We start from the raw sequence: 10,089 nt of genomic DNA, 5'->3' as shown, positions 1-10,089 counted from the left end.
ATATCTCGTGACTGCCCCTGCCCCCGCTCCCCGGGATCGATACCCCTGCTGACCGACATGACCAGCAAATGGAGCCATCATTCATGATACAATGTACGGTCAAGTTCACATTACTGCGAGGTTCATTGATAATCACAATAATTAGCCCGCCTGTCACGATGGGACCCTTCAAGTTGGTTGCTTTTGTTTTATTTGTGTTGACATGCAACTCAATAGCCTTCGCCTACATACACAGTGCTTCTAGATACAAAACTGCACACAGTGGTGATACAGCGCTTTACCAATATGACAGACATTTTGGTCGCAGAATGCAATACTCATTATTATGCAAACCCCAGCGCCGCCTTCCAGTTCGTTTTGTTAGAACCAATAGACCATGACTCCTGCCCTAGATTCAGGCATCTGTGTGCTCCTTTTACTATATCTCCAATTCTTGTCCGGAGATGTGGAAATCAACCCAGGTCCTGATGGACGGCGAAATATTAGTAATGCACACCTGAACCAGAAGCATCGTGCTAGAGATATACATACTGCGAGGAGTTTGAGAAACAAAATTCCTGTACTGGAGATGTTTGTCCAACACATCTAGACCTGACATCTTCTCTATTACGGAAACATGGCTGGATAGCGATATTGTGGACTCTACCCTTGGAATCTAAGATGAATACTTGAATATACGCTGTGTTCGGTTCATGTCCATCATGATGATAAGAACATTGAAATTGTATGGGCATCTAATAGCCAGGCACACCCCGTCGCCATAGCGACATTTCCATATAGGTTATATATTCCGTGTAACACAGATCTTTTATTTCATTGTTTGTCTGTTCAGGATTATAACCGTCGATCTTATTTGCCTGCTTTTTACCCCATATGATTTGTAGTTTATAGGTTAGTTATGCCTATACGAAATAATATTTGAAATTAAATTTGTATACGTTAAGTCTGTAAATTGCATGTCTTAGTAATGTTCCTCAGGGACAACATGTTGTGTTGGTTCGGATGCCTACACGGGCAATAGTAAAATGTCTTTACTTTTGTGTGCCCTGACCCACAAAGTCATGTTGTCACCATCTATTCCTCTATCATTTTAGGTTACAAGTACAATATACAATGTATCCCTTTGTAATCCACTCTGTTTGTTTGGTTTGTGTGTGTGTGTGTGTGTCATGTTTGTAATATTTATGATCATATGTTAATGTATGTCCTATTCTCTTTACCTGGTCTTTAAAAAAGTGATAATGATACTTATTATCCGTAATCTATTATTAAGATATTTTTGCCACTCACATACTGCAGTTGTTATCATTCGTTATTCAATTCAATTCAATTCAATTCAATTCATTTCATTTATTTTTCACAAAGTAAATCAGCAGTCACAAGCATTATGTATACATTACAAAGTACGAAAAATAAGCGATAGTCAATAAACCAATAAAGATATGCATACATACCGGAAAATACAAAGTTATGTTTAGCTGGGGAAAAGGGGACCTGAGAGGTCCACTAAAAAGCAATGTCAGATGAAATAAAATCTGATCAAGTGGTCAAATAAAACCCCCGATGTTTCGAAGTTTGCTGATGCTTATCAGTAAGTAATATACATGTTTTCAATTTTATAAACCCCTTTCATTTTCTCTCAAACCAATGAGGAGAAAATGTGTGCAGCGACATGAATTGCAATATACATAGCCATTCGCCATTTTCGGTTCCACGTCACAACCTTGTATGGTGGTGACGTGGAAGTAGTAATGTCACTATTTCATAACGGTATATACTATGTTTTAGTTAAGGTCAAATTCCGAGAGAGGCGATTGTCAGCTTTAGAATGATGCACAACTCGTCAAATCATGCAGACGTTCCGATAAACCTCATAAACACGTGCTAATGGAACTCAGTGCAGCTACAGAAAATAGTAGACTTGCTAAGGGGGAAAACGCTGCTTTTTTTTAGTACAAGCATCCTACTTGGCATAGACGTTTCATAGGGCAAATGAAACATTTTCATCTAAAGAGACAATCTGTATCTATGCAAATAAGTCTTAATTTGCATAATTTATGCCAAAATATAAAAATTATTTTAAAATATATGTGCATTCAGCAGAAATAACTGATTTGATAGAAGTATTCTATATAGTATGTGGAAACATTCCTGCAAAATTTTATTTCATACCTATGTAAATAAACGTAACATTTGCATAATTATGCAAGTTAGTATGCAAAAATCTGCATTTTGGAAAGAATTTCTAATTTATTAAGCACTGGATCTCGTAGTACAAAGTTTGAACCTGGGATGGATGTTCCTTGGGTCAAAAGCAAAGGATTCATCTAAAGAGACAAACTGTCTCTATGCAAACAACCTGTAATAAGCATATCAATACTTATATAGATAATCAGAACAAACAAAAAGCAATCATGTGGCAATGTCTTAAATCAGTTGAACTTGATATCCCAGAAGCTAATAGAATAAGACAATATTCTCGCAACAACAATCTTCAGTTGCTTAAATTGTTTCCACATTATTTAATTAACCCTGGGGTCCGTTTCATGAAGCTATCACATAAAAGCTATCACATAAATCTTAGAATGGCCAAGCCGCTCCTAAGCTAGGAGAGACTTTCACGGAGAAGTGAAAACCATTTCACGAAGTCTCTCCTAGGCTAGGAGAGACTTTAATCATGTCAATCATCATGTTCGAGGGTAATACTAATTAACATATCATTAGCATATCATCTCCCTATTGTGTTAGATACGGTGAGCACTCGCTACATAGACATAGCACGTATACACACAGGGTATACACACTATACAGCGCAGAGGCAACAAATCTACGATGGAGGCAAGATCCCAAAGGCCAAGTTGCATTATACACCGCTACTAGTACATATTTCAATTAGTGAGTATGTTTAAAGCTGTCTGCAATTGAAAAGTAATGCATGAGGATTCATAATGTTATATTATGTGGATATATTTTTGTTCGAATCTTCTACAATTCTCCAAGGGCTAGCTAGATGTAGATCTAGTCTTACCGGTAGTAGCGTTATCACAATAGTCCCACGTAGGCACATCGCCGTTTGTTTGAAAGACTAAATAGCCAGCTGAGTTTATGGAGCTAAATAGGTAAAACGTTAGTAATTAGCATGGTAAATTAGTAATAGTGAAATGTTTGTGGGTTGATTTTTATGATATATTTAGCGTGCAGATATTTCATGAGAGCAATTGCCCGATTTGTTCATGTATGGCTGAATTGCAGGTAACTTAAGGCCTGAATAGTGTAGGGGATCGAAGAAGAAACCGGAAATTTCATAAGAATTGGTTTGCATTTATTTTTAATTTTTATTGTTATTATATTTTTGAAGACGTGTCTAACAAATAACATTAAATAATTACACTGTCACTAGCTGTTTTGCCTGTGTGGATAGTATTCAGAAGTGATACAAATTTTCCGTTTTGTGTCAAATCGACAGGAAAGATCTGTTTGTTTTTTTTTCAGTCTAGAAAATCTAGGTTATTTTGTCCCACAGAATTATGGGCCTAGCCTAGGCCTAATGTTTTTAAGTCCTAACGTGAACTGTATAGCAGTAGCGTTAGCATTTACGGAGAACCGGCTGTAGGACCTAGTGTAACATTACCTGTGTCATTGTTACGTTTACAAGTCCTAATGTTATTGTCTAATGTTACTATAGGCTATAGTATAGGTCTACAACCAAAATTTGTAAAGTACCGTACTGGGGTTTCAGGGGTTATAACTGCAACCAGCCCGAACACGAAGCACTGTGTACAACTGACAGGGAGTGCCCCGGGGTTCTATCTAGAGAGTCAGACAGTGGTTAGACTAACTAGATCTAGTAGTAGTAGGAGGGCCTACACGTAGTAGTAGTACGTAGATCCAGGTCTACACAGAATATAAATTGGAAACCATGGTTTGATCAGATCTTGGTTCAGACTTGAAAGCTATCTTCAACAATTCTAAGTGCATACAGCACTGTAATCGCAATGCATATGTCACAATAAGATAGAGAATGATGTTTACCTAAATTCATTGGCATGGAACCTCTAGAATTCTACTGCTATACTATCAGATGTCTATAGATCTAGAATCCGGAGGTATAGTGATCCTGAGTAGCACCTACTGACCTAGATACTACTTAACCAGTGTATACCAAAAGGTATAACCAGACTAGACCCTTAGCCTTGGTATTCCTAGATCTAATTAAACACATTATCACTAACATAAGTAGGCCTATCACTCATCAGTAAGGAAGTTAATGGGTCTTCTAAATAGTGCTATCTATCAAGGCAATTAGTAGATTCTATAGGTCCATACTCCGATGCAAGTACCACTTACACAACTTCTTTTAAATAGCAATTTAATTCATGATGACATGACAACAGTTGATGATCAGAGTCAGACTGTGGCTGCATCTCAGGCTGTAACTGCGACCAACCCTAAATGTGAAACCACAGTACAGCTGGTCCTACCAAATCTTAGGTAGATGTAGACCTTGCCACATGGATGCCTATTGACAAGATCTAGAACCTCAAGTCATAATACCCAAACTATAGGCTTGCACATGTTGAATTGAGACAACTCAAATACTAGAAGTGTGTCTTTTAATCATCCCCCCCCCCCAAAAAAAAAAATAATAATAATATAAGGTCCTTTACATATTTAAACTGCAAAAACATGTGAACTGATTTCAAATTTCATGCATATTCAAGATATTGTGTGTAAAATCTTGTATAATCAAACAACAGTTGGAAAACACACTTTCTATTTTGTATTCACATTTTCAATTATAGTGTTAGATATGGAACATCAGTCAGACTGCTACAATCAGACTACTGCATCTCACAAAGCCCAGAGTCAGTTGCTGAACTTCACTGAACACAGAACCAAGCTGCTGAACTTCCATCTTCTCCACAGCTATACTGCTACTGAACTTTGTTGAGACTTAGCTACCGGCATTGTCACCTTCAACAGAATGCAAGTATTTTAGCTAATACTATTTTAGCAGACAACATATCTGTATAATATATTTTCAAATACTACAATTGCAACATTATTTTCATTTGGACATCAAATTGTCTCTGGATTTTTAGTTGAATAGTGTTAGACAGGAAATATTGAAACGATGTTTGCTGTACTGTCCAACCTGGTAATTGAAAACACACATTCTTATCCAATGAATAGTGACCCTTCTAGAAACAACTGTTCTGTGCATTTTTTATTTATTTCACTATCTGTAGAATATGACATACTGATCCAATTGGAAAGAGATAATTCATGGAAAGGGGGAGGGGTACCTGCATGTCTACATGTATCAAGCTCCTGGAACAAACTTTAGCAGTCACGTTATCTTAATCATGTAGGTCCTACTATGATTGTTTAATATTACCCTCTCCCTTTTCTAGTATCAAAACAACCTCATGTTCTTGCAATGTTTGAAACAAGAATATTCGACATAGCTTATCATTTTAAACTGTGAAAAGTCCTATTTACAGCTTATCAGTAGATACTAGTGAATTCAGTCTTTCAAAATCAATGGTAGGGCTTTACAATTTGATTGCTATAGCCTGTTATAGCAACGGCTAAGCACCCATCTCTAACATACTTTCTAATGTCCCATGTCCTGCACTCTTGTTTGTAAGATATTAACTGTTCTTGTATATTGAATAAACTCCAAACAGCCAAGGACCAGACAACAGGTGAACTTCATCCAGTTCAGAGTTAAGGACTGGGGGCAAGATGCAAATGGAAAAGTCAAGTGACAGTGTCATGGATATTCCACCATCTTCATTTGGTATGTTAAATAATTATTTTTAGCCATTGAAGCAAGTTGAGAAATCATATGTTATCTTTATCATCTACAGTTGGCTGCAAAATTATTCAACCCCTCTCTTGCATTTTGGACACTCTGGCATAATGAATTACATTATAACTGAGAATATTTCTAAATCATACAAGTGATGATCAGATAGTTTGCTACAAGTAAATAACAGATCAATAGCCTTTGATTTGCATATAGTTACAAACTTTAATCATTCATGGATAAAGAGATATGGTCCAGTGATCACATTTATGGTCATTTTTAGTCCTTTGAGTGATCACTGAAATACTTCGTTGAATATGGTTTGTTCACTCAATGTTTTGATAGGTGACACAATATGATGGAATTTGATGTAGGATTCGTAATATTTCAGTTGGCAGTTTTCATTGCACAAAAATATCTAAATGAACTAATTTCTAGTGAAAGTTGCCACCATAGAGTTTGTACAGAGGTTTAGCCATGATATCAATAATTCAAAGTTTAAGTCATGTCAAAATGAATATAACCCATTGAAATGCTGAGAGTTGTGTATAGAATGGCAAGATACTACAAAAATTCCATAAAAACAAAAGAAATTAATTGTTATCATCAGACCATAACACGTCACACTTCAGTGATCACAGAAAGGTCTGAAATGACCACAATGTGCTCACAGGACCTTATCTCTTCATGCATGAATGATCAAAGTTTCTAACTTTATGCAAATCAAAGACTATTGATCAGGTAAGCATTTGTCATAAACTATCTGTTCACCACTTGTATATGATTTAGTAATTGTAATGTTATTTCATTTGCCATAGTGTCCATAATGCAATGGGGTTGAATAATTCTGCTGCCAACTGAATAAAGTGAATGCTTGTTATTAATTTCCCCTCTCATTTATTACTAAAAATTCTTACAATTTCCTAACAGGGGCTCATTACATAGTGATTCAAACTTTGAAAACTGGCAATTACAACTTGTTGTTCACATAATATATCTGACAAAATTGATAATAATTAATGAACATTTTGTTGTTATTGCTTGTTATAATAAAGATGTACACTCATCTTAAACATTTTACAAATATCCCATTTGTGCATCCGATGTTTCTGTTTGTATGGCATTTAACTGTTCTTATATTTGCAAACCCAAAGGCCTGAAGAGAGCTGAACCTCACCAAGCCTTGGGACAGACAGCTGCAGCTTAACTTCACCCAGGTCAGAGTCAGACTGCAATTGGACTACGAACTGTATAGCAGCATCTTATCTACGACAGAACACAGGTATGCTTTCTCAAATTAAACCTGAAAGTATAAAGATTTTACAAAATAAACAACTTGAATAACAGTCGAAAAAAGGCAACCTCTGTTGATGACATATCAGTTACAGGTAATTTGGTCTTTCTTATTTTAGCAATTATTGTAGACTTGTCGGACAAACAATGTCACCTCTGTATGAACTGTTCCACACGAGAAATTAAGAAATTAGTGCATTTATATACCCCAGTTGGGAGTTGATTCAATGTTTATGTCTATATCAGCCACAATAGTTGATTAATGCACTGACATGGCAATGCAGCTGACTTGTTGCATAACCCATTAATTCATCTTTCTGTTTATTTTTGAACTCCCAGCTTGCCTGATATGATTTGCGATCCTTTCTAAAAAAGTCAAATAAGTCTTAACGGACATGAATGAATAACATTATGTCAGATGAGTGATTTAAGTCACAGGCACATTTTCATTTTGAGTCTGTGTCACACCTTTTTTGTTATCAGGAAGAATCTGATACACTAATTCTTGTGTATGACAACCCAGACGATTTTTTTTTTTTTTTTTTTTGCCCTTGATGCTGTTAAACTGTCGCTAATATACATGTATTGTATATAAAATTGCTGACAAGCAGCTCTGTGTAATGATATGTGTGGTAGTCGTGTGTGTATTCATTCAACTGTACACCCACATGTTACCACTCTGTATAATGTCAGGGAGAGGGGATGTGATTTGCATGTCGCAAAATTTCAGTATGTAACCAGTATTGTTTATTTTTTCCATATTCTATTTCTTTTGTCCTTTCTTTCTTTTTTCTTTCATATAGATTCTCAAGGCATGGAGCTTGCCAAAGATGATGCAGACAGGTTGAATATAACATATGTTGGTTTTGACCGCTGTGGATTCAATCCTTCAAAATTTAATATACAATATTGGGGGGGGGGGGAAGGGTGGCTGCATTAGATGTGAGGATCTGATGTGTACCTGCAGCACTGTGATGAAAGTCATGAATGCGAATTTCATGGTGATTTTGTAATAGATCCTTATGACAAAAGCTTCTAGCACAACAAAAATTCCTAAAATGGAGTGTGAATATTATGTCTTTCAGGACATCATTTGGAAAATAAGAATAGGTCTATTGTTGCTAGACCTACACACATGATAAATTTTCAAATTTCATGCACTTGCTGCAAATGACATGAGTAATATTACAGAACCTAACAACATCTGGACTGTTTTCTGTCTGCTTTTCTATTTTGTGTTCACATAATTGGCATGCTCAATTTCAACTTAATCTGATAATCCCTTCATTATTGTTGCTCTAGAGTTTTGTATCCTAGTTTTTGTCCCATTCATTGCACCGAACATAGCTAGGTAAGATTAAGAGCTTAAGATAGACCGTATACTTCAGAACCTATTTGCTAGCTATGCTTTTGCAGAGTGTGTGCTTTCTTTCTAATATTCAAATAGGTTAGGAGAGTCCATCTGAATTCAGTTGTACATCATTTTAAAACTTAGAGTGTGCTCTTTCAGAAACAGGATTGGCCTTTTTTTTTTTTTGCAGGATACTAAAAAACCACTATTGAAGTGCTACAGAGCATTAATTCAAAGAAGAGTTCAATGTTTATTTGACGAAAATGGGTTTTGAAATGGCTGAGATATCCAAAATAAAGGATTCTAATAAAAAATGGAACAAACCTTTTACTAGAATCGCTTTGTTTTACTCTGCTTTTGGATATCTCAATCATTTCAAAACTAATTTTTGTCAAATAAACATTGAATTCTTCTTTGAATTAATGGTCTTTCATATTTCACAAGAGGTTTCTTATTATATCACCCCCCCCCCCCAAAAAAAAAAAAAAGAAAAAGAAGAAATGTTAAAGATCTGAAACCAGGTCTCAACCAAAACTTCACCAGCCCTTTAACCAGAAATCCATGTTTGGTGACTTTCTGTTGATTTTGTGATACAGAGTCACAATTGCAGTGTTAGATATGAAGCTACAATCAGACTATTGCAGTCTGACTGCTGAACTTCACTGAGTTTTGTCATAGACGAGTCCACATAGTCCACATGGCATAAGTGCTTTGCCAGGTACATGTATTAACCAAACCAGAAATGAGAGAAATCCCCCTTCAAAAGAAAAAGCAAAAAAATTACAATACAAAACAGAACAGAAAAATTAAGTGTGCAAACAATTCAATGAAAAGCAAATGGGTTAATTGAAGCACTCTGAAAAAAAAAAGATTTATATAAGTAAAGTGTAAGAAAGCATTTTAAAACAGATAAATGCAAATTCTGATTTCTGATCTTTGATGATTAAAAGCTGTTGTGCAGTAGACAAGGTCATTATTATTAGTATTAATATCATAAGTAATATTCTGATATAGGGAACCTTAGAGTGCAAAAAAGGTGGATTGCAACACATATTATCATATGCTTACAAAATATTTGCAATGATAGCATTGTATGAAGTTCAGCTGTTTTCATATTTTGATTAATAAACCATGAAAACATTTCAAATGATTATGAAAGATCTGTTGATGTATAAGCGATCCAAACATAAATACATCAGTGAACGTTACAGTGCATTGTTTTTGCTATTATTTCCAGGCGTGTGACGGCAATATTTATGTAACCCAGTTAGAAATTATGTCTATGCGGGCAATTATTATTTGATTAGAAAGATAGAATTAGGCATAGCTTATAATGTAGAAATGAAGTAGAATGTAATACTAGAAAATACTGTGAGTGATAATATTTTCACAATGACTCTTACCAGTATCACGAATGTGGTTGTGATAATTGTGCTGTGATTATGGTGACATTGAATAATGAAATAATGTTTTTTAAGATCAGATTTTCTAATGAAATAATGTTTTTTAAGATCAGATTTTCTAATGAAACAGGCAACGAGAATAAAATGTATGAAATTTTGACAGCAACAGCTGTTCCAATAGTTTTTGCAATTACATAATCACTCACATGACATGTAGTCAAATTGTGAGG

The 10,089-nt window shown here is 35.3% G+C and overlaps 1 long non-coding RNA gene across 1 annotated transcript; it reads left to right on the top strand.

Moving 5' to 3' along the window:
* Positions 1 to 2,837: 2,837 nt before the first annotated feature.
* Positions 2,838 to 8,022, top strand: LOC139717841 (uncharacterized). Its single transcript, XR_011710005.1, has 5 exons — positions 2,838 to 2,895; positions 4,803 to 4,986; positions 5,691 to 5,803; positions 6,967 to 7,094; positions 7,909 to 8,022. It is a non-coding gene; the product is annotated as an uncharacterized lncRNA (long non-coding RNA).
* The last annotated feature ends 2,067 nt before the right edge of the window (positions 8,023 to 10,089 follow it).

The sequence above is a fragment of the Diadema antillarum genome, unplaced genomic scaffold (genome assembly GCF_040938485.1).
Source record: "Diadema antillarum isolate AM-2024a unplaced genomic scaffold, OU_Dant_1.0 scf00000008, whole genome shotgun sequence".
In the NCBI taxonomy this organism is placed as follows: Eukaryota; Metazoa; Echinodermata; class Echinoidea; order Diadematoida; family Diadematidae; genus Diadema; species Diadema antillarum.
Note: the sequence above shows the minus strand (reverse complement) of the source record. Positions and strands in the feature narration are given on the sequence as shown.